Here is a 26,100-nt window from a genome sequence, read left to right as displayed (position 1 = left end):
AAAGTAAGTGCAGCCATTTTGCAGTAGAATGCGGAGTATTTCTGCACTTCACTTTTATTGTATCAAATAATAGGGGCGCTCTTATAGCCATTATCACGTGTTTGATCTAAAATGATACTTGGTAGGGAATGCAGTGAGGGGTGTATTCTTCTGTATATTTACTGTTTGCAGGGTGGGATTTGATTGACGGGGTTGTTACGTTTAAATACGAAAAAAGTGCGAAAAATTGACCCTAAGTATTAAAATGGATGTGAAGAAAAATAATTTTCTTATTTTTAATTAAAAATAATAAAACAGCACACTCGAGCATTACAGGGTTAAACAAAAAAATATGTGACGGATAAAATATTAGTAATTCTACACTGCAAACGGCGATGTGGGCATAATATAACTATACAATGTGTGTGCAAAAAGCCAACGTCACGCGGTATTCCCAGGCGGTCACCCATCCAAGTACTAACCGCGCCCGATGTTGCTTAACTTCGGTGATCGGACGAGAACCGGTGTATTCAACATGGTATGGACGTTGGCGACAGTAGTTTATAATTCTTACTTCGCTACCGATGTCCGTTGAATACTTACTTACTAAAGAATCAATGTATTTTTGTCAAGAATAATAATGGGATTTATCGTGGTTTGGGTTATAAATATCAGGAAATATTTCAAGTCTGGCACGCTATCAAAATCGTTATCTGTACCGAACCAAAAATATTGTTTTGCTAGCGCCAACGTCCATACCATGTTGAGCACACCGGTTCTCGTCCGATCACCGAAGTTAAGCAACATCAGGCGCGGTTAGTACTTGGATGGGTGACCGCCTGGGAATACCGCGTGACGTTGGCTTTTTGCTTTTAGTCCCTGCTGCTAATGTACCAAGCTCTGGAGCGAATGTCATAAAAATATTACTTTTAAATTTTTTGTTACATTTAATGTAGTAAATTTTTAGTAAAAAACATGAGTTAGTGATTTTGGTTTTGAATGGTATTTTGATTAAATTATAATCATCTTGTATGTTTATTTACTTCCCCATAAAAATCACGTTTTCCTCTATTTCATGCCTTGGCAGATTCTATAGTGCACACAACTCCAACCAAATTGCACAAAACTAAAATCCTTCTCCATCAAACGGTTCCTAAGCTCAATTTCCTCCAGATTTTCTTCAACAAAGCATTCAAACAATAAACACCCATAACTTCCATCCCATTCAAACTTGCCAAAGCCTTCGGATGCTAAACATAACTATTTCCTACTCCCATACAACCTATACGTCTCCCATCAATGTGGACCATCAAAACAACAATACCTTATATATGACTATCATTACATACAAACAAACAAACAAATTCTGTTAAAAAACAAATTTCCGTGCAAATTTCGACTGTATGGCTAAGAAAATAAGGTTGATAAAAGTTGAAGTAAGTGGAAAATGTTATGTTGGTTTTGCGTTTGGCCATTTGACTTGCTTTGATGTCCCGCTGAGAAAGGTACAGAAATGATGAGTTCAATTTTCATAGATAGTTTAGCTGCCAAAGTTTTGTTTAGCTAATAAATTTAACAGATAAATATATATATATTTTAAATTATGCAATAAAATAATACAAAAAATAATAACACTAAAACACTGGCATTGAAGGGTTAAAAGAGTTTTCAATCGATACAAATATTAAAAAAAAAAACATGCGCTTTTATACTAGTTTAAGAAATAGGTACTTAAAAAAACAAAAAGCCAACGTCACGCGGTATTCCCAGGCGGTCACCCATCCAAGTACTAACCGCGCCCGATGTTGCTTAACTTCGGTGATCAGACGAGAACCGGTGTGTTCAACATGGTATGGACGTTGGCGATAGCACATGAATATTTTTACTTCTGAACCGAAACTGCGATAACATTTTGTTGCTACTCAACGAGAATTTTAAATGATTATGATAAAAACATCATTTTAATAGAGTTCCGAGCTGTGGCTAACGTATTCTTTCAAGATAATCAAAGATTTTAATGATAAACTGCCCAATTAATCATTGTAATGAACTAAATCCCAACACCATGTAGTAATTATGACAACAGTAATGAAACGTCACAGTAACAATAACAGACTATTAATTAAATACGTTATCTGTTTAATCCCCCTAATCTTTGATAACTGACAAGAAACTAGGGAGGAATCGCAAAAGGGCTGAAATAATTTGGCCAGATGCAAAAACAAAACAATAATTTTTGTGTGTAAAAAGTAGGAAATACCTAATTGTTTTTTAAACTTTGAAGTTGCATGTTTTTCGTACTTATGTATTTAGCAAGACTTTAGCGGTACTCAATTCTTTATATTTTCGTTCTCAATTAACTAACATCTGCATTAACACAACAAATGATGTTTTATACTTACAAAATTTAAATAAAGTCATACTTATTTTATTTGTATAAATGCATCGTTATAATTCACTACAGCACAAATTCTAGAAATTATAACCTACTTACTCATTGCAAAATATTTTATACTGCAAAATACTAGCATAAGTAGCTATACCGGAAACTATACCTTTTTAGAAGAAAAATGTTACAAAAATCTCAAAAAGATAGCTTCGCCGTAACAGTGTATGACACTGCCGTGACCAGGATTCGAACCTGGGTTACTACGGCCACAACGTAGGGTCCTAACCACTAGACGATCACGGCTATCGAAGCGTTGCGAGAGAGCGCAAAATTACGTATCGCTTGCCTTAGCCGCGATAACATGACGTCACACGATGAAAAGAGACAAAAATAGCGGGCTCCATTTTCCTCAAGTTTTGTGAAACGGTGCAAAACATTGGCAATTTGGTTAGTATGCTGATTTCAATTCTATGGTAGTAGTGACAAGGTTGAATGAAAAGTATAGTTTAATTTCATTTTGACTGCATGTTTTTAAAATTCAGATTTGCAAATAAAGTAATTTTATGCCAATTATTTTTTACGAAACTGCAGCTGGTATAATTCGTAATGTTATACAGTCGCACATACTGTAGGTAGTAGGTATAAGAATCTTAGTAGCCATAATACAACGTGACTATTAAAATTAGAATACAATGGATCTATATTTATGTTTCACAGAATACATAAAAATAATCCAGAGTATTATCGTAATAATATGTAAAATGTTAAAATGTTACATAGAAATACATGACTTATAAGCTTTTGCTTGTTTGCTATCTGATATTATATCGGAAATATGTTATTAACGTGTATAAAAATATACTATAGTTCTCATTGACAGGAACCAGGAAACAGCCGGAGCGCGGACACTAACCCCGATGAAAATATATCTTTAAACGGCTAGCACGGCGAGCACTATAGAATGTTCGGGCCTTAGGTTGCTTAAACTGGTCATCAGCCGACTAATGGGCACAATTGCCTAAAAACAATTCAAATAATTACATAAATAAAAGAAAAACAATTATGAAAACGGACAAACATCCCCAAAAATCAACCCCAAACATAACAATTCAAACAAACCTAGAAAACTGAACAATTACTCAGTTGAGTGACCGGTGCGGGTTTGAATCCCGTCAGAAAATTGGTAAGCAATTTAGTTGACACGTGTCTATAACGTGACCAGTGAAAGGAATAAATAAACCCTTAGAAAAATAGAAGATTTACTAAATTGTCCTTTAATTATGTTCAGGATGTTTTTAGGAAATTGTGTTTCATTTGTAAATAAGTTTGTATTATTTTGTTTGAGGGACAATAGTCCATTAGTTTCTTGTAGAACAATTAATAAAAGTATAAGTAAGTAAGCAGAGTAATTTTACCATAATATTTGCATTTGCCCACGGTTTACTGCTTTAAAAAACTTTTAAAAAAGTATTCTCACAGGTCGAAAAACATTATTTTGGGTTACCTAATTAAAATTTGGCCCCACCGATTTTCTCCCACTACTCGAAAGACTATCTATCTCATAAGCTTCTGATTTTATGATATGTATGTATTTGATATTAGAAGGTTAAGGAATGTTAAGTATCTACATTTATTGCGCGTTTCTAGACAAAAATCCAGGTGAAAACATACCCGAGTATTCAGTAGATTTGATAACTATTATCATTATTTTTTATATCAAAACATAATCCAACTTTACATAACAAACTCCCTATCATTTACGGGTTGACATCTGAATATTTCAATAGGACTACCATTAACCGTTCGCGTGCGACCGTGGGTAAATTGTACCACACAGGCATTATTTAAACAAGCTCATTCATTAACAAAGAGCATTCCCTTGTTGTTCACGTCAATTTTACTGTTATTTTCCTGTATTTACAGTAATTTGTGATTTGATTGGTGGTTGGAGAAGGTAGAATTGAAAGGCTTTTATGATGTGTCAGGAAAATTGGTTTAGAATTGTGTTCAATATAAATAAATGAACATTACTTGTTGACTAAGTTTTTGGAAAACTAAACAAATTGTATGTGTTACGAGTATTATTTTAATGCCTTCTGGAATAAATTCTATAGCTAGTGTTTGTGTGAACTTAAAATGAAAATATAATATTTTTAAGTAATATAAACATACTAATTAGGTGTTACCATATTGTAAAATGTTGGAATTAGTTAAAAAGTACAGTTCGAATGGAACAAGTTTTGATCATTTGACTAGAGAGGTGAATTAACGCCTAGACCACACACAACTTCTGTAAAAAAACGAATTTAGAATGATCTAATAATATAATACACTCGCAGTGGAAACTATTTTTAGCTAAATCGTTGTCTTGTGTACAGCCGATTTACTCATTCAGTCGTCAACGTCCATACCATGTTGAACACACCGGTTCTCGTCCGATCACCGAAGTTAAGCAACATCGGGCGCGGTTAGTACTTGGATGGGTGACCGCCTGGGAATACCGCGTGACATTGGCTTTTTGCTTTTGGATGTTTCGTGTTAATTGGATAATTTTCTTGTGTTACTTGTAACATAGTAAGAAGTTCTTTATGAGCATTGGACTCTATTTAATGTGTTGTAAATGTAAATAGTGCTATGTCGGACTCAATACCAATAATTTTAGGTCTGGTTTGGAAATTCATAGTAACAGTCTCATATATCGCAGTATTGCCTTTTATGATGCGGATGCAAACATTTTATTGTACTTCAAAGTGCTTCCTTCGTATAATTACCTCCATACAATAATATTCATATCTCCACCATCAAATTGTTTGCCCGAGAGCTATAACTACATTAACATAAACGACGGGTCAAATTTCATGGCGCCAAAAACCAAAAACGTGACCCTTAGGACCTGTTTGCATAATAGGCGTCACGCATAAAATCTTACGACACCTTTATACAAGATTTACTATACAAGCGCCTGATGAAAAAGTGATCGAAATTCAACCCTGTTGTAAAGGGACAAGAGTTGCAGTTCTGAGAGTGTTGCTCTGAATATATTGGCAGGGGCTTGTAAAATCATTACTAGTTCGCTCGGTCCCGTTTAAATTAAACGGAGGACAATGGTCAGTTCAGGATTGCGTTTCGGCATGATCCTAAGTTATGTGAAGATTAGCCGTATCTTAATATGTTCTAACATTAACGCAGGATTGGGTGTGTCGTGGTGAAGTTTAATGTTTGGAGTATTCGGGATTGGGACTGGATTAGATTTGTGATAGTTGGACAAAGTTTATGACGTGGAAATGTGCGCTATGTAGGAGCTTATTGTAGAGGTATAGACGCAGCATATTTTGTAGGTAGCTTTGGTTGATATGTAACACACAGTTATCAGGAGTTGAGTATATCTTTTTTTTGGCACACGCATAAAATTATCATAACCAATAATTATTGTTAATGTGAAACGTAGAGCCATTTTAAATAATAATGAATTAATAAGCGGTTAAAGGTATTTTTAGTTTTGTATCATTGAAAATGTATTTAAATTCAAGTCTTTTGTTTAATCGAGCCCTACTAGAAGCTAGCCGAATAGACGTTACTGAATCCTTCAAATTGCCAACTTGACCGCAACACAGACCAATGCTCAAGAAGGATATCGTCATCTATTGACTGCCGCGGTCACTAGGGGGCGCTTATTAGACGAATATCAATGTAATATTATACAGAGTGATGTATAGTTATGTTTGAAGGGTTTCTGTAAGTGCACATGAGATTGTATAGTGTCAGAATGTGGAAACGGGATAATTGTTGTATTGAGTTGCTGAATGTTTTACACAGGAGATAAATGTTGCTATGCGTTTTGTAATAGGCGTTATTAAAATTGTTGTCAGGTTATACGATGATAGTTTAGGTTTCAAAAGTGGTTGTTTTCACTAAATCTTTGTTGCTTAGTTTAAGTACCTAATTGTAATTAGGAAAACAATTTACAATATTGAAATACTTCCCGGTTAGTAACATACTTGTCTATTTCTACAATTATCGCAATTGTTAACATAAGGTACTTACCCCCGTCTTTTGAGGTACATTTTGTGGTAGTTTATCTATTCAAACTGTCATTTTTATATTAACTTAAACACTATTGAATAGATAAACTACCGCTAAATATACCTCATAAACCGAGGGTATCAAACAAAAAAAAAAAAAATTGGGGTATTACAGATCACAAGAAAACAATATCACAGACTATGTACATAGCACAAATACATTTATTTAACTATTCAAAACCCAAACAAATAATTTCGCGCAATAATTCACAAACTACAAACAAAACGTGAATCCCCTTACACCGCCCTTTTGATGAAAACTAAACAATGTAGTAACAAATGACTACTATTTATAATAACCTTTGTGCAGTCATATTGTACATATAACTTGTTGAAAGATACTGGTCAGGAGTTAATCAAGTTTATAATTTATAGGAGTGGTGACGAGATTTTATCTTCTGTGACATATTTTTGGATGGTACTTGAAAAGTGGGTGATTTTTGTGTAAGTAGATGTAATTTAAATATGCGTGTTTAATCAATTAGATTGCATTAGATCTGAAAATATTGATCATAGGTTTCATACGATTTTGCACTTTACTGCACGCTGAAAACTATCGTGAGAGGCGGTAGTGGTCCTGAGGGAAAAGATAAAAATAAGAAATTATATAGATAACTATGTTGTAAAGAACTGCTGAATTTTCTTACTGTAAATTAAGCGGCATTTCATAACATGTTTAGAACCTAAGGTCTAGATAAAAAACTAGGTAAGTCATAATTCAATTTCAAGGGGCGTAACCCATTTTTCACTTCAATACACGTCAAAATATAAATGCATGAGACATTTTCAGAAGTCATGGTTCAAACAATAAAGTTTTCAATTGCTACTGCTAGTTTCACATAGGGTTGAAGGATTGTTTTTTTATAAACATAAGTAAAAATCGGTTTAAGGTTAGGGTTAATTCGTAAAGTAAAATTTCATATCTTGGTATCTATTCTAAAATGCAAAATATTAATTACCAGACTAGTATGAAAGACAAATCCCATAATATGCAAAGTAATAACTTCAATCTGACTAAATGTAAGGGATTAGTTGGGGTGTGTTTAATCTTTTGCACCCTATGCATTGTCTGGTCTATTGTAAATAACTATTGATTCGAAATGTTTCTGTTTACATGCTCATAGTCTTACTTAATAAATGTGGTTGTTTTATTTAAATAACCATTTTTTGACAGTTAACTTTTACAATTTACTATTATACAATTGACTATAGCGCTTTCACAGCTAAACGGCAGAACTGATTTTTATGAAATTTAATCTGAATATTTTGAAGGTTGTTTTTATTCTATGTTTTTCCATCTATGGAAGTCATCAGCAATCTAATTTATAATGCAAACTTACGTAAAATGTAATAAAATATTAAAATTCGGTATGTGGTTGAAATCATTGATGTGTCAGTGGTAATTTATTTACTAGGTGCTTTTTTATTTGTACTTTTGTACTAAAAGTTAGAAAACGTATTCAAATTCCAAAGAGTGATGTTATAATTATCATCGGTAAGACCCCTAAGTCTCGCTGATAACCTCAGCCTGCCCCCTGACTTCGCTTGTGCTGACAAATGTCGCTAATAAGAAACCTGTCGCGGTCGGATTAGTTGGTGTTAATTCATGTTAGCGTTGTCTAACATTAGGGATGTTGGTACCTATTGTTGTCGATAAAATATCGAAATATAAGTATTTCATAAAGTTGCTTTATTTACTACTACTACTATTACGAGTTTTTGGGTCTGGAAATCTGCGGGAGAGGCCTCATCAGTGGGACTCCGCCTGGGACATCATCCAAACTTTATTATAGCCTAAAGATAGTATTAAGCCTTACCTTAAAATAAATTGATCATCATAAGTAAATTATTATTATTCCTGACAAAAAAATTCTTGGAGAGAATCATAATATACATATAAATACGTTTTGTGTATGTGTCTGTGTTTGTCTTTATGTGTATGCCGGGTATGTAAAGAATAATCAGAACCATTGATTAAAACAAGTCGTAATGACAGGAGTCATTAATTTCTTAACAATTCAATACAAAATACGCTGAAAATATCAACCTGTGAGGTTGTTATATCGGAGTAAAGTAAAACACGACCATCTCTAGCAAAACCCCGTTTATTACTCCAACCAACGTATTAATACACGTAGATTATATACGAGCAATGTTAGGTATATTATAGGGCTGTACCATACCATACGCCCCTCACAAAAGAAAAAAAAAATTAAAACTAAGAATACAAAGTTTTTGGTTTTTTTTTTTTAACAACGAAACGGCTTTGTGCGATTTTTGTGGATAATTTCAGTTTTTCCATTACGTTCAATCTTTACATTACAATTTAAATCTTCAATAACTTTGAAAGGACCTAAATACAATGGTTGAAATTTATTGTCTTTCTCACTTTTGACTAACAACATATCGCCGCTTTCATATTTTACTGGCTTTGTATACATATCATAAACAGACTTACGTTTTATTTTACTATCAATTAAATTACATTTTGCGTCATTTTGAGAAACCTGCAATCTATATTTCAATTGCTTAACATAATCATCATCGTTATATAAAGGTTCTACTATTCCTGAACTTAAATTACTAGGTATATTACATTTTTTGCCAAATACAAGTTCAAACGGTGTGTACTTTGTTTCGGAGTGGACAGTAGTATTATAGGAAAAACAAAAATATTGTAACCATGTACTCCAATATCTAGGATTGTTATCAGTTTGTATTCTTAAATATGCATTTAACGACTTATGTGAATTTTCTAAAGCGCCAATTGATTGGTGGTGATATGCTGTGGATGAAATTTGAGTAATATTTAGTAATTTACATACCTCTTTCATAGTTGTTGACATAAACTCGGTTCCACGATCTGATGCTATTTCTCGGGGTATACCATACCTTAAAATGAAATTATCGACAAAAGCCTTTGCCACACTTATACTATCCTTATTTTCTAATGGGTAAGCTTCTATATACTTACTCAACTCACATTGTATGGTGAGAATATATGAATAATTATAATAATCCTTACTTAAGGGCCCAACTATATCTAAATAAATCTTATCTAAAGCTAACTGCGCAGTGGTTGAAATTTCCATTGGCTGTTTAGTAGGCAAAGAATGTTTTTGTGTTTGACATTTAACACATTTCTTTACATACCTTTTTACGTCTACTTCCATATTTGGCCAGAAATAATATCTTTTGATATTATTTAGCATTCGTCTTACGCCAGCATGACCGCTAGTCGGTAATAAATGAAAATCATTAAGAATCACTAACTTATCATCGTCATTATTTATCCTTATCGCTTCTTTTATAATACAAATCCGTGGAAAAGTCGACTTTTTGTTCGCATTGGTTAACCATTTAATGTATTTAATAGTCTCATTATTTTTCAATATATATATTTCTTCAATATTATTTTCATTACAAAATAATCCAAAATCTCTCACGAAAACGTCTCGCGTTTGACATGATCGAGAATTAGGATTTAGGCCTATAATACATTTTTCTTTAAAATAAACAAAATTTCCTTTTAATTTCTCCTTTACTATTAGTTCTATACAATTCTTTGGTTTTTTAAGCATTTCCACGACATCTGGCTGATCAGACCGTCTGTCTGCAGAAACCTTATCAACCAAAGAGTTGTCACTCACATCTTCATTCAATCTTCTTGTCATATTTCTAGTCATTACATTTACAGATTGCACACCCATTTCTTTCAGATCTTCTGACGTAATTATTATACGAGATAATGCATCGGCCGTTGCGTTACTCGTACCTCTAACATACTCGATCGTATAGTTGTACTCCTCTAATGATAATCTAAATTTTAAAAGTCTACTGGATGGATTACTCATAGAAAAAAGATAGACAAGTGGTTTATGATCTGTAAATATTTTGAAATGCTTTCCATATAAATATGGGCGAAAATAACGAACGGACCATACTATAGCTAAGAGCTCCTTTTCTATAGTAGGATAGTTAATTTCTGCTTTATTTAAAGTACGGCTTGCATATGCAATTGGTAAATCATTTTTATTACATAACACGGCACCGATAGCTTTGCCAGATGCATCGGTACGCAAAATAAATTCACTTTCTGTTGAAAAATCGGGATATTGTAGTATAGGGGGGTTACATAATAGTTTTTTAAGATGTTTAAAAGCATTTTCACATTCACTCGTCCATTCAAATTTTACTCCTTTCCGACACAATTTATTAAGTGGTATTGTTACTTCAGCAAAATTTGGTACAAATTTTCTGTAATAATTGGAAAAAGCGACAAAGCGTTTAACTTCATCACTAGATTGAGGTTTTGGGTAATTTTTTATGATTTTAGTTTTCTCTGGGTCTGGTTGAACACCTTTATTTGACACTAAATGTCCTAAATATAATAATTCTTTTTTTAAAAATTGGCACTTACTAGGATTTAGTTTTAAATTTACTTTCCTTAATCTCTCAAATATATCTATTAAGTTTTTGTTATGTATATCAAGATTTCTGCCAAAACAAATCAAATCGTCCAAATAAACTAGAGCTTTCTCGTAGTTCAAACCAGCCATAGCTACTGTCATTAGTCGGCTAAAAGAGCTCGGACTAATCTTTAGACCCATAGGTAATCTTTTAAGTTGATATTGTTTGTCAGTTATAAAAGCTGTGTACTTTCTGCTTTCTGGTTCTAGTAATAACTGATAGTAAGATTGTGATAAATCTAAATGACTAAAATAAATTGCACCAGATAGAGAATCTAAAATTTCGGTTATGTTCGGAAGAGGAAATTTATCATCCATAATTCTTTCATTTAATTTTCGATAGTCTATTACTAAACGCCATTTCTTACTAGAATCTTCACTCTTTTTTGGTACTAGCAAAACAGGACTACACCATTCACTCTGGCTTTCTTCTATGATGTCATCTTTTAACATTTGTTGTATTTGCCTTTCTATTTCCTGTTTTTGCGATTTAGGTAATCTATATGGTTTAACATAAGAGGGAGTAACATTTTCTTTCAAATTTATTTTTTGTTGATATAAATTTGTAACACCTAATTTATCGTTAGGTAATAAAAATACGTCTGAATATTTTGCACAAATATTCTCTATAGATATTTGTTCCTCGGAATTTAAATGACTTAAATTTAGCATGGAAAACAATTTCTTAACCCTATCTGAATTATTCGATTCTTTTTCAAAATTACATATTGAATAATCACTTAGTTTTAATAATTCAGGAATAAAATAACTAAGTTTAACTTCTTCATCTCTAGTATTTAAAATTTTAATTGGTATTTACCTTGAAGTGGACTTACTAGTACACTGGCAAGAAAAACTCCTTCGCATAACTCACTAGGAGCGATTATACAGTCCTGATTGACACTTAAATCTATGAAGTGAATTGACTCACACCTAGGCTGTAAAGTAATATAATTATTATAACCTACTTGTCCCATTTGCAATGGCAATGAAAATGGTTCAGTATGGTTTACTGTTAAAATATTTTTTTCAAAGTTTAATATACAATTAAATTTACTAATAAAGTCTTGACCTAAAATACCATCTGAACGACACGGTAGATTTTTGAAAACGTAAAATTTATGTCTCAATACTTTGCTTTTATAACAAAGATCTAAAAATACAAATCCTTCTGATATTATATCGCCTCCTATACCTTTTATTTTTATTTTTTCACTATGGTAAGGGATCTGGTCCCTGATCATTGCTTCAAATCTTACAAGAGAAATCGAGGCACCTGTGTCGAGCAGCCATGAATAACTTACATCATGAATGTTAAACGTAACTGAATTAATATTAGCATAGTAACAAATTAAATTATTGGGATCGAAAAAAATAATTTGGTGAAGTCGATTTTGTCTGGTTCACATCGCTGTTTGTCTGTGTTAATTGAACAGAATTTTGCCTATCGTCAAGGCTAGTCATATTTACGCGATGACTACTCTGATCACGAGCGCCACGGTTCTTATTGTTATACGACTGACGTCCTCTAAACCTTAAATTATTATTTTGTAGTCTACCACTACTACCTCGATGGTTTTGAGAATTATAATAAATGCGCTGACCTCTGTTTGAGTTAAATCTACCACGAAAATTATTACGCGGTGTATAATTATTAAAATTTGACATACCTCTATATTGGTGAAAATTCATAACTCGGGCTCCTGTTTCGGTCAAGGACGATAACTCTTCATCCAATGCAGCACGAATTGCATCATTTAAAGTACTGTAGTTTCTAGCTGCTATAATAGTGCTGATGCGACTATTTCTCAGACCGTCCGCAAAACGCTTTATGGCGTTCCTTTCGTTTACAGATTTTAAAATTTCGTACTTTTTCGAATCTCCATCTGCCTGAGAAATAGTTAAATCAACGAATAACTGTTCAATTTGCTTACCGAAATCTTCTACGCTCTTACTATTCTGTTTAGCGCACTGCAATTGCTGTTGCAACGATGTGTCCGACTTCTTAGCGAGCAGTCGCTGTTTCATGTCCTTTACGAGATCTGGAATTGTAGCGTAAGTTTCGTGCAAGCGTAGCTTTGCACTTTCAGACAATCTCGACCTTAAAACAAAAGTAATTATTTTTTTCTGCTCATCAACTTCCAACATATCGGAGTACATTTCTATATTAGAAATTAATTGTTTCGTAACCGTTTCGGACTGATCCATAACGGGTAACAGACTTATAGCAGTCTTAAGATTAAATTTCTCCATTTTTATTAATCTACTTGAAGCTGTACCCTCAGAAACACTGTCTACCTCAGTACACAAATTTCTTATTTTAATATAATATTTACTTATCTTATCACATAAAATTTCTATTTTTTCTACTTCTAACTTATCTAATTTTTTCGATTCTGACAAAACTGTAACAGTTTCTAATACAAAATCAAACCGCTGTTTCAATTTTTCTAACTCAATACATTTTTCATTTTTAATTTTAGCTGTTCTTCTATTAGGACCAAGTTTAGTCAAGTAATCTTTAATATACTTGAACTTTTCAAATAATTCTAAAAGCTCATCAGCCATTTATTTTTACTAAAAATTAAAACACATTTTTTCAGTGTTAGTATTTAACTTTACATTAAAAGGAAAGAAAATATCTACTAAAGGGTTTTGCTACTAATATGCTAGATAAAATAAAAATAAACAATTATTCCGATACCGTTTTCAGTCCAAGGTCATTGTTTTCTGTTCCGAAAGTTCCATTTATGAAGTATGTACACAAACACCCGTATTTTTTTTTTTTTTTAACACATCTCACTCACGCACTAATTGCTATACTGGGTAACACATTTTTACACAGCTCCTTCGGTTGTTGGCATGGGATGCAGCTTTTTGAAATAGCTCGCAGATCGCTTCAATGCAAACTCACGTAAATGGTGGTCCATCCAATCGCGATGACATTTCCGGTACAATTTGTACACAATGAGCAGGACCCCTGCACTCAACAAGGTACAAATGGCAGCAAGGATGTAGTTGGTGGTAGCCGCATGCTCTCGGAGCTGGTCAACAGTCCCAGAATTCGTCCCGGCACCAGCTGCAGTTTGGGCCACGAGGACTTCCTCTTTCTCTACTGCTTGATTGTTTCCCATCTTGATGGAATCCGAATTTTAGCCGAATACTCTACAAAGCGTACGATTCGCATCGACGACGAACGACTACAAGTTTTATAACTCATAATTATAAGCGACTTAAAACGATGCACAGTGACACGAATTATCAGTTCAGTTCACACGAAATTGCTGACACCGCGAAAGTGCACCTGCATCGACTCAGATTACGCGGTGGCGCGGTGCATATTTCTAGGTACAGGCAGGGTCGCCATGTGAGGTTGTTATATCGGAGTAAAGTAAAACACGACCATCTCTAGCAAAACCCCGTTTATTACTCCAACCAACGTATTAATACACGTAGATTATATACGAGCAATGTTAGGTATATTATAGGGCTGTACCATACCATAAACCGAATAATTTATTCTGTTTTCAAGCACTTACACGATATTATTGATGTATGAAATTTTAATGCTCATCCCATTAAAATCTGGAAATATATCGATATAAATTCAAATTGGACGTCACATCACTATTAAACCTCACAACATGGCGATTCGTAAGCGGATTACTGTTTAAAATTAAAATGGCGACGGGTAATTAAAATGTGTCATAATATTTAGGGGTGAAGAAAATGAGAATTATAAATAATACTTAAAAAGGGAGACTGTAGTTTAGGATTAAAAGATTTGTTTTTATGAATAAGAGACAAAAGGAAGACTGCAAAATAAAAAAAGATTCAACAAAAAATGTCCAAAGGGAATCGAAAAATTATTCTAAGGTTAAACGTACGTGTCTTCACATAATATTAAATAAGATCATATTACGTAGATACGTATGTTTATGTAAAATTACAAGAAATTTTTAAAACCATTTTCAGATTATGAAAATGTTCTCCAAATGCACTATTGTAAGTGGGTGTGTAGCTTATTCTCTACACTTTTCTTATCTATATTAAGAGGATTGGTTTACTCCATTACAACAAATATATTGCCAATTTAGGCTACGCCAATATGACATGTCAAATATCTAGTCACCTCTAAAATACAAATACAAGACCCTTCCATCCACTTCCATTCCATACAAATAACCAACCACTATGATTGATCAATCATACAAACATGATACATTCGTTCATCCACATTCATCCCTCAGTGGTCAGTAAAATATACCGGGCCATTCAACGGAGTTATGAGTCGTGACTAGAAGCATGCGAGGTATTAATAGAGAATATTATTCAACCCACCCTTGGAAGATTTGAATGATTGGCCGTGCTTACGCGAATTAAAGGGTTGAGATTAGATTTTAGCTTTAAGTAAGATCAAATCCAACTCTAGCTATAGTAAGTTAGTAAAAAAATATAAAAGTCTGTGATGCAGTGGTTTCGCTTCGCATGATAATCGCGAGACACAAAATTACTAACAACAAAATAGCTATAGAGAAAAAAAACCCATTTCTGTATCAAATTTAAATTTATAAAATCAATTATTATTGAAACAAACTCACATTATTTTCCTAGTACAAAAGAAAGGGATAAAAAGTAAAAAAGGCGGTTTTAGAGTAGTAGGACTGGAAGTAGGAGGGGCCTTCGCTCAGCAAAGGGACACAGAAAGAGGCTAGAAAAAAAAAAGGGTGGTATCAAATATGAAAATATTTTTTAGCACTCGCCTTTCATAAACTTTTCATTAACAACAATTTTCCCCAAAACATTATCCACATGCAAAAACAAAATTGTATGAAAGTAAACCTTCCTAATCCTTGTTAATGATGAACCACAATAAAAGTGATTGAGCCGGGTCCGAACCGGTTCACTTTCAATACAGTGAGCACCTACCGACCCCTGTCGGCGAAACAAAACGGTTTAAGAATGAAAAATGAAATCAAGTGGACATTGCTTGTCGTGTGATGCGAAAACTTTGAACTTGGTACATTTGAGAGAGTAGTGATTGCGAATCACAATGATATAGAAAATGAACGTAATTGTGATAATTTGAAAGAAAGTATAAAAAGTAAAGGTAACCTGTAATTAATTTACAACATTGTGACTTTCGTCTTAGTTCTGCCTTTACATTCTTGAACTACTCTTAACATTTGTTTACAAAATTATTGATAGTTTCGGAGTTTTTTCCTTTATTAGAAGCAATAGTGGTTGTACAGTGCGTCAATTCTACTACTACTAAACGTATGGTTAGTAGTCAACCTGGTCCCAAGTTGTTCAAGCCGCCCGAAAGGCCTTTGACGTCAATAACTATAACGTGCATAATATTCTCGTAACTACGAGTAAGTACCTATATTAATATTGGTCTCACCCATTTTTATTAAATTGGTAGAACCTACAAAACTCTACCTTATAATCTTTTATTAACTAACTCCATGCTTCTTGGGCTTTGCAAAATTTGTCCGTACTCCAAACTTGGCTTAGTCTAACTGTCCAAGCTTGACCATCATTAATCAGTGGCACTTAACCGACTTTGCATTAAATGATTAATGCACATACGTTCACTGAACAATGTTTGTTTTGTATGTTTGTATGTAGGACAAGGGTCTGAAGTAGGTGTTTTATCTCGTGGAAGTAGTGAAAGTGATTCATGGTTTTGAGTTAAAATATTTGCAATTCAACGTTTTGGAACGGTATCGAAATAGTGTCAAAATGATATCAAAAGATTCTGAGAGAAATAAGTATTTGTATCAATAAAAAATGGGAATAGCAAAATTTGTATGTACTTATCTCATGAAAAAATAAATAAATCGATGAATAGTTAAAGTACAACTCAAAATGTTAAAAATGAAACTCTAAAACAAATACATGAAATCAGCTACAAATTACCAAAAAGTAGAAACATTATGAGCCTAATAAACCCTCCAACATTATCCATCAGGCTGCTGAATAAAGAACAAAACAGATACAAAATCAGGACATAATCCCAGCAAAATATGACTGATGATACCATAAGCAACTGCTTCAAACAACACAATGTAGCAGGTGTAAAAATGAACAACTACGTTTTGACAAACGCACGAACTCGCACGAACATCGCACGGAAACTGTAAATCTAACTAAGCCTTGCCTAAATAATAGATGAGGGAATAACCCTGCAGGAATAACGAAGACACGTCATAATTCATTTTTACGTTCGAAATACTCGAAATGGTAATGTATCGGTGTTCGGAAATGAAGATTTCCAGGGCTATTCTGTTTTTATTTTACGTTGTTTTGAGTCTCGTTTTACGACAGGTTCCTTTCGAAATTTATGTACGCAATAAATTATAGGTTTTTAAAATATATTTCGCTGTGTTTAGTTCCGATTTATTTATGAAATGCGATAAAGTTCTCGCGTATTCAAATTTGACAGTGACAAATCCTCGGCCATTTCCGGCTGCGGTTCGGCGGCATTCGGATGTTCATATCATTTATATTCATTCGAGATTACGTCAGCTTTTGTTCGAGGTATAAGTGACAAGTCAGCAGAATAGCAGAATGGTAGGGGTCAAAATTAAAAATTTTGCAAGTGACGTTGATTGGTTTGTTTCATTAAAATTGTTGACGCCCAGTTTAATGTTAGTAGGGTACTAAACGTAAATGGATAAGATTTTTTAAATTATCTATGGGCGAATTTATAGTTAATTGATTTAGATGAGATATTAGTTGGATTGTAATGTATTATGTGCAGTATGTACAAAGCGTAGACCTACAGTCTTACCAATGGTCGAAGTGTCAATTCTTATCTTAACAACCGACTAGTAACAGTAAATAAAATAATAAAAGTCCATCTAAAAACACTCAAAACGTCTTCTATAAAATCTTCATATTCCCATAACCTTAAATTGGTAGAAATTTACGAAAACATAAATACTTTCCTTAACACTTACCAGTATAACTTGACACTACAACGGAACAGGCACTTGAACAGTCTGAAAGAGAATTGGGGGTCTTCATAAATTGGTGGTTTATAAAAGGAAAATTTTCTAGAGCATATTTGGAAGAGGAAATCTCGGAAATCACTTAGCCGAATGGGTATATAGCAATAAATTGACGATAACATTTACATACGGTGGAATAGGGGCGATTCATAACGGATCGCTTAACATGCTAATGCAAAGATTTTTTGAAGATTTTCCCTGTTTTACTGTTAAATATTTTATAGGTTGCAATGACGTTCTGAAATTAGTGAGAGCCTTTGTTTTTCTCATTTTTAAGCCACGCTATAAGAACTGGGTATTTTTAAACATATGAATAGTGGGAAAAACAATGATGAAAATTAATTGTGCATATTATTATGACAAACAAATGTTTGCTCCATGTGAAATTATACTGAACTAGTGATACTGCGTACAGTTTTATAAATAGGTACTTATCAAAAAACTGTAGTTGACACATATACACTGTGGCGCAGTGGTTTAGGTCGCCACGCCGATACCACTGCAACGGGAGGTCGTGGGTTCGATTCCCACACGGGACAATTATTTGTGCGATCCACAAATAATTGTTTCGGGTCTGGTTGTGCTTTGTGTCCGTTGTTTGTATGTTTGTAAAAGTCCCCGCGACACAAGAGCAATTCTTAGTGCGGGAGTTGTCTTTTTAAAAAAAAAAAAAAAAATTATGGCTTTTAGTTTGAAATCTTAATTCATTTGATCAAAATCCCTATAAGCCAATTTAGTCCCTCAAAAAAACTAAAATTGCCTTATCAAAATGTACAATATCTGCCGATTTCTCATTGGCTCTTGTTAGTATAGGTAGAAGTAATATACAACATCAAATCATTGAATTCTTTAATAAATACATTGAAGTAAATTTCTAGTAAAACGTTTGCCATCACGAAGGTAGAAACAATAAATGAAAGGTAATATACATGTTAATGGTTTAGGGAAAATCTATAGCTTCCCCTTTGTGTACTGTGTTTTCGTTTGAGTGTGATTTTAGAGGTACAAAAGAACGGATATGGCGAGTCTTTCAACGTAGACTTTACATTTATTGATTGTGAGATTGAGATTGAGAGTGTTTTTGCTGCTTTATAAAAAAACAGATATTTTCTTACATCTTGAATGTTTATGTTTGAATCAATGATTGATTTTGTCTTTAGGAGTTAGGACCCATTTTATTCGTGAATAAGGAGGATTACTCATGTTTTCTTTAAATCATAATAATAACCTTTATTTGTTTAACATCCGAAAGTTGAAAAATGTCTACATAATATGGTCTATATAGACTGCGAGTTTCTAGTACTTAGAGAGTATAGGTGAGTACAGCTGAACGCATCTTAATTTTTTTTTTTATGGACATGTAATAGAATATTATACTTATTTCTTACCATATCCATGTTTCTATAACTCTACAACCCCGTAAACAGATTTCTTACAAACGTGTGAGGTATCCACTGGCGCGTATCTAAAAGCATTGTAAATTGTAACGCGAACGTCGCCAGCATTATACCGTGAAGTAAGATGTAGTGCCCACGGTCTGTAGGTTTGAGTCAAGCGTTTGAATATTGAGTTGAAAAGTTTTATGGAGTTTTCCTACTGTGTGTGTTAAAGGAGCAGGATAGACCAAAATATACGTCATGTTTCGAAGCTGCTATCCTCCACTTAGAGAAAGTTTCGCGATACAAGACAAAATAATTTGCTACCTAAAAGCATGTAAAAGTGTGGTATACATTTATAACTAGACCTAAAACAACTGAGAATCAATCTTTTTTTATCTCTCATTGACCACTAAGTGAGTGGTTTCACCAATTAATTAGTTGAAGAAGTAGATTACTATAGCTCGTATTCATTTAAATTGTTAAATTAATCCTAATACATACAAATGTAGTTATTTCCGCAGGCCTTCAAATTAATCATAATATGGGTTGCACCAAAATTCTATCAAAGCTATTCCATTTAAAATATTCAATAACAGTGTACAAACCACTAGCATGATATGTTGAAATAAATCGGATTCCTCTCGGCGACCGCTCGCGTGGTTTCAATTTTAATCACGCTAAGTGACAATGTATTTATCACCTAAACGTTTGGACGCAATTCGCGAATATAGGTGGCAGTTTTAGGGGTGAACAGATAGTTTAAATAATTTTACAGATATTTTATTTTAAAAGCGAGCTTTGTTGTTTAAGATATATTAGACAAAATCTTGCTGATAACTGTCTTTATTGCACTGTAGTCCAAAATTTTAGTGGTAAACGATTTGGAAAACTCAGAGAAAATTTAAGGTTTAAGTGAAACCCGATTCCAAGCGTGTTACGATCCTCTCGCGCCTAAATGGTGAAAGAAAACACGCACAGTTTTTTGAACAGTGCTTTCAAAATGCACACTCTGTTAATCATCTTGTCTTGTAATCGCTGTCTTCGTAAATACTTTTCTGCTTTTTTCCTATAGAAGGCTGACTTGAATTTTATTATATTTTGTTATACATACAGTTGTCAACCCTGTACATCGAATATGCAAATTCGATATCAGTTATTCGGACCAACATTTTGATTCCCCGTGGCTCCAATTTGTCCGATATTAGATTAAGTTTAACGCGATACCAGCGTGTTAGGTTAATATCAGATATTACACCGGATTCCATTATCATTTTGCAAATTGAAAAATTAATTTCACTATTTTGGTATGAAAATTTGGAGCTGTTTTGGATGCAAATTTGAAATCAGATATTGGACAGTGTTCGTGTTATTTAAGTTAGTAATAAAGTCTATATAAACATGCATCGTCTGTTATCAAATAGTATATTAATATTTGGAAACTCATTACTACATACAATAAAAAACTAAATATGTTTAATTACAGTGGTTTGCTCGTCCTCAGTAAACTGTATTGCATCAACACACCATCAAAACCTCAGTACCTGAAATATTAGTCCGGTCAAATTAGACCAAAAAATCAGTAAACCCACGACAAATTCAGGGGAAGCTGAAAATTCTTAAAATTGTTTAAATTATAATTATAAACATTGTCTTAAAAGTCCCAACCGATCCCATGTAAGGAAAAAATTTTAGCGGGGTAATAAGGTCCAAAAAATGAGTTTTTCGCGATTTTCTTGAAAACGGTATGTTTTATCGCAAAATTACCCCAGACATAATTTGTAGATCAGGGAATTTCCTATAAAAAAGGTATCAATAATTTTTTCCCTAAAAGCCACCGCTTCTGAGATATAACGATGCAAAAAATTGCGAGCGTCATAATACACTCATACACTACTTCAACTTGCTTTAGCAATTATAATATTAAAAGAAGTTGAAATCGATGACATCATGGATGCTGATTTAATAATTAATATCGAAAATATAGTAGATAAAATTTTTTCATACAATGATATTGAAAATGATGAAATATCTGGAGCTTTACTTAATAAACTGAATCAAAAACTTAAGGATTATGAGGAACGAGGACCAACAGCGAAACTTTGGATTCAATATTTTTATATGGTTTCAATTCTTAAAGAGTTTTTAAGAGCTGAACGTATGGGGGATTGGAAAGCTCATTTAAACTGCGTCAAAGAAATGCTTCCTTACTTTCATGCGTCTGGACATTTTCCGTATGCTAAGTCTGCACACCTATACTTGCAGGATATGCTACAATTAGAGAATTTCATAGATCCTGAAGTCTATAAAAATTTTTCTGAAGGATTCTTCACTGTGAGACGTTCAGACAAATTAAGCTGTGGCACTTCAACGGACATGGTAATTGAGCAGTCTATGATGAAAGCTATGAAGACAGATGGAGGTATTGCTCGAGGAAGAAGCACAAAACAGAGTGTCATAAGTAAATGGGTTTATAGTATGCATGCAATGAATACAGTTTGTGAAAAATTAGAAGATCTGGCTAATGTTAGGATGGATACGACCGAGCAGCATGTTGATGCAAGTGATTCACGAGTAAAAAAAGATGCTAAAGACTTACGAAAACTTTTGGAATGGTTCTCAATACATAATCCTTTTCCAGAGGTTTTGCATCGTTATATCTCAGAAGCGGTGGCTTTTAGGGAAAAAATATTGATACCTTTTTTATAGGAAATTCCCTGATCTACAAATTATGTCTGGGGTAATTTTGCGATAAAACTTACCGTTTTCAAGAAAATCGCGAAAAGCTCATTTTTTGGACCTTATTACCCCGCTAAAATTTTTTCCTTACATGGGATCGGTTGGGACTTTTAAGACAATGTTTATAATTATAATTTAAACAATTTTAAGAATTTTCAGCTTCCCCTGAATTTGTCGTGGGTCAAATGTCTAAATTGACCGGAGTATATTGAAATCATGAAATTTGACACTTAAGTTTTATAAAAGAGCAATAAGACAGGATTTTATGAAGAGCGGTGAAAACTAACTTTGTTTAACACGTTTTCTCACGTTTCACGTAGCTAAATGAAATTAAATTGATGGCAAACTGGCGAACGAAGTTTACCACTATTATCGTCACTAACCTAATAAAATGAGTACCAAAAAACTCGCAACAACATATACATAAATCTGTCATAATAAAAACCTGACCACAATTAATCCGACGAAATCCTATAAAACCAGATTACTTCGGCCACTCGGACAAATTGTGTATTAATATTTGATGCAGTTCGCACTAGAGCCCGTGGTGGGCTATAAAACTGTCATCGCAAGACAAAGTGCCCACACTTCTTATGGGTGATTTACAGACGGATTATGGAACATACATATGGAGTGTGTGAGGTGGTTTTCGGTTACAGGATAGTGTAATACTGTAGTCTTCTATAGTAACTGTCTTTATATCGTAACCATATTGCGAATTTTGTATTTTATTTAATAGCGGGGTTAGTGGTCAACCTGGTGTCAATACTGTTGAAGCCGCCTGAAAGAAATTTACATGGCTTAATTACTGTTATCTTAATTGACAACAACCGGAACCTGTTAGCGTGCCCTCTAAAGCACGGAAACGCTCTGTTCAAATACCACGGTCACCCATCCAAGTACTTTAAATGCATTACATGCAGTAATGCATTCCTGACGAATAAAAAGGGTCTACAAATACTAAATCGATCTAGTATTCTTACTATGGTATTGTCGAAATTACATGTTTATTAGTAGTACCAGTGATCCAAGTGTTTATTTATTGACTAGCGGACCCGCGCAACTTCGCTTGCGTCACATAAGAGAGATTGGGTCATAATTTTTCCCGTTTTTGTAACATTTTTTACTGGTACTCTGCCCCTATTGGTCATAGCGTGATGATATATAGCCTATAGCCTTTTTCGATAAATGGGCTATCTAACACTGAAAGAATTTTTCAAATCGGACCAGTAGTGCCAGAGATTAGCGCGTTCAAACAAACAAACTAACAAACTCTTCAGCTTTATAATATTAGTATAGATTAGGGTTTATTCATTACTGTCTTACACAGCCCTTAAACTATAAAATCTATAACACAAACACAAATATAAGTATAACAACGCAATATCGACACGCAATTAATCGCAATCTCATTAGGTATTACGTGACACGGGTGACAGTTCGACGTGTCTGTCTCATTATACAACATTTGTTACATATTGGGAATATATATGTTTGTTGCTCCAAACATATTTGTATATTATACCTAGTTATTTATAGAGCCCATTTCTTCTTACATAGATTCGGTCAGAAATGGAATCAAATTATTTTGTAAATAATTTGTGAAAAGGCATTAAGGCCCATTTAGACGGGGAGAGTTTCTCGTACGGTTCCGAGCGAGAAACTATACTCTACTATCACAAGCAATAATCGCCATAACACAATCGTATCAAAATGTTTACATACAGGCAAGAACTAAAATCTCGCCTACGATTATGTCATACGAGATTCGCTTATGACTTATCGCTAGGCGATTATTGCTTATGTTCGTTTACACAACGAAGGTATAGTAAGCAGATTGTTGCTTACGATAATCTCAACTTGTATATTTTCAAGTTGATACGAGTATCGTACAAATCAGTTTGAATCGTTTTTAGTGCGAGATTTGGCATTCGAGTTTAGTGATCCGATGAACTCCGATGTGAACTCCGATGCCCGATTCTCCATTTTCGAGAACTGATAGCGACACACAGTGGTGGAATTCAAGCATGCAAGATGTCTTTCCAAATGATTCAACGAATGCACAATAATTATTTTTTTCCAAATATCTCTATATTAAGTTGATTTATTATAAGCTAATTGCCATTTATTTGTTTTGTAATCTACCTTATTAAAGTAAGACTGATTTTGAATAAATACTTAGATAATCTATTGATAGTTAAGTGATTTTGAAATTAATCGTGTTTTATTCATACCTTAATGAAATCCTCCAATGCTGTGTAAATGCTTGCAGAACTTTTACCAAAAAGTAACTTATGGTACACCTAGGTACTCTAAATATTTCTGATAATGTTTGAAATGAATCTCCTGTAGCCAAATATTTTAAAGTTATTTCCAATTTTGTAGGAGCGGGTATAGCTTGACGCATATTTGTATTACTTTTTTGTATAGATGGTCCAATTTCTTGAAGTAAATATAATTTTGAGTTGAGTTTTCGTAACCCGAAACATATTTTTGAATGTCTTTTCATCGTCCAATTGTAATTCAAGGCACAACGTGTTAGATGCTCCCAAATCATTTCTTCTAGCTATCCATTTTTAACCCAACACCTTTTCTTCTTTTCACTGCACTCATGGTAGGAAATGGCATAAAATCTCGAAATACGATTATTGCTTTGAAATTATGTTTACACGGACATAATAATATTCCATTGCAAGGCAATTCTCGCCCAAAGCAACGAGCGAGGAGAGCGAATGTTTAGACGAAAAAAATGTTTTATATTCTTTCGATAATCGTATCTTCGAGACGAGAAACTCTCCCCGTCTAAATGGGCCTTTATTTTCAAGATTTCTGTACTTGATGATGATACCGTTAAAATTACTTTTATTTTCCTCATTTGACATTATTACTACCTACTATGGTATTTTTTCAATAGTCGAGGTCGGCTATCGATAACTGAGTAACTATCGAAAAATGTTTTATAAAAATCGCAAGATTTTTTTCATGTAATTTTAGTGAGCAATTTAAATTTAAAACATTTGCTTGGTAGTATTATGTAGAAATCCGCGAACGTAGTAGTAGAACGTCACCTAAATTCCGACGAAGTGTCACATCAAAGCTAGTCCGCATTTAATTCCGAAATCCGAATAACTCAAAAGCTTTCACCCAGTACTAATTAGCAATACATATAACATATCCACACATTACTAATTAAATACATTAAGCGGCCGCGCGCATCGGCGTTCAATTTAATCGGAATGCGTCGCCACGTGCTAACGTCACGCGCACACTATGCTACTAATTAGATGTGACATCTGTTAGCGCTACGCTTGGACGACGACAAAAGGTAGGTCTAATTAGTTTGGAGGATTTTTTGAGACAATAATTTACTGGTAATGGAAACTGCTTACGGCAGGCGGCATGGCGTTGTTAAAAGCCACAGATCGCGAAACGAAATCGCGAGTTGGATTCCCAAGAAATAAAGTTTTTTTTTCGTTAGATACGGGTAGTTTATTTACCTAATTCTCATAAGATGATCCCCATGAAACTGAAGAATTATTTTGATTTAATATGCAAAAGGATTCTTAGAATTCCAGTTGAACGGAACGCAATATAGGATACTTTAAAATCGTGCACCACAAAAATATTTGTTCCTGACGAGATCGAAAAGCTAGCAAATCCAATAAAGCAAGACACATATTAAAGAAAAGTTTCTTGAACTTATTTGAAAGTCAAGCACTCGCTACTTGACGGTACCTACCTATTTAGTTGTAGAAAATTGCGCCACTGATGGGCTAGCAAATACATCTAAAAATGATAACAAAGCAAGTAAATTCTCATCCAAGATACACGTATATAATCCTCCATTAGACCGCTGTACAATTACAGTCGATATTACAGTTATGGGACAGATAGGCTCCGACTGAGGCATTTAATTAGACCAATCGCCCGAGGCGACGGCGACGCGTGCCTGTACCTCTATTGTGATTGATATATGGACGTTAGATCTGTTTGAACAAGGGTTTAGACCTATTTGCGGAGGTTTATGCACGATTAGATTTAGGAAATAGG

General features: G+C 33.7%; 5 non-coding genes across 5 annotated transcripts; 2 read left to right on the top strand and 3 right to left on the bottom strand.

The window, feature by feature from the left end:
• Positions 1-412: 412 nt before the first annotated feature.
• LOC142982441 (5S ribosomal RNA) lies at positions 413-531 on the bottom strand. The gene has a single exon (XR_012959993.1). It is a non-coding gene; the product is annotated as a 5S ribosomal RNA (ribosomal RNA).
• Positions 532-724: 193 nt separating this feature from the next.
• On the top strand, positions 725-843 carry LOC142982445 (5S ribosomal RNA). Its single transcript, XR_012959997.1, has one exon. It is a non-coding gene; the product is annotated as a 5S ribosomal RNA (ribosomal RNA).
• An 881-nt stretch (positions 844-1,724) lies between these two features.
• On the bottom strand, positions 1,725-1,843 carry LOC142982455 (5S ribosomal RNA). The gene has a single exon (XR_012960006.1). It is a non-coding gene; the product is annotated as a 5S ribosomal RNA (ribosomal RNA).
• A 756-nt stretch (positions 1,844-2,599) lies between these two features.
• On the bottom strand, positions 2,600-2,671 carry TRNAH-GUG (transfer RNA histidin (anticodon GUG)). The gene has a single exon. It is a non-coding gene; the product is annotated as a tRNA-His (tRNA).
• A 2,094-nt stretch (positions 2,672-4,765) lies between these two features.
• On the top strand, positions 4,766-4,884 carry LOC142982444 (5S ribosomal RNA). The gene has a single exon (XR_012959996.1). It is a non-coding gene; the product is annotated as a 5S ribosomal RNA (ribosomal RNA).
• Positions 4,885-26,100: the final 21,216 nt, after the last annotated feature.

The sequence above is a fragment of the Anticarsia gemmatalis genome, chromosome 21 (assembly GCF_050436995.1).
Source record: "Anticarsia gemmatalis isolate Benzon Research Colony breed Stoneville strain chromosome 21, ilAntGemm2 primary, whole genome shotgun sequence".
In the NCBI taxonomy this organism is placed as follows: Eukaryota; Metazoa; Arthropoda; class Insecta; order Lepidoptera; family Erebidae; genus Anticarsia; species Anticarsia gemmatalis.
Note: the sequence above shows the minus strand (reverse complement) of the source record. Positions and strands in the feature narration are given on the sequence as shown.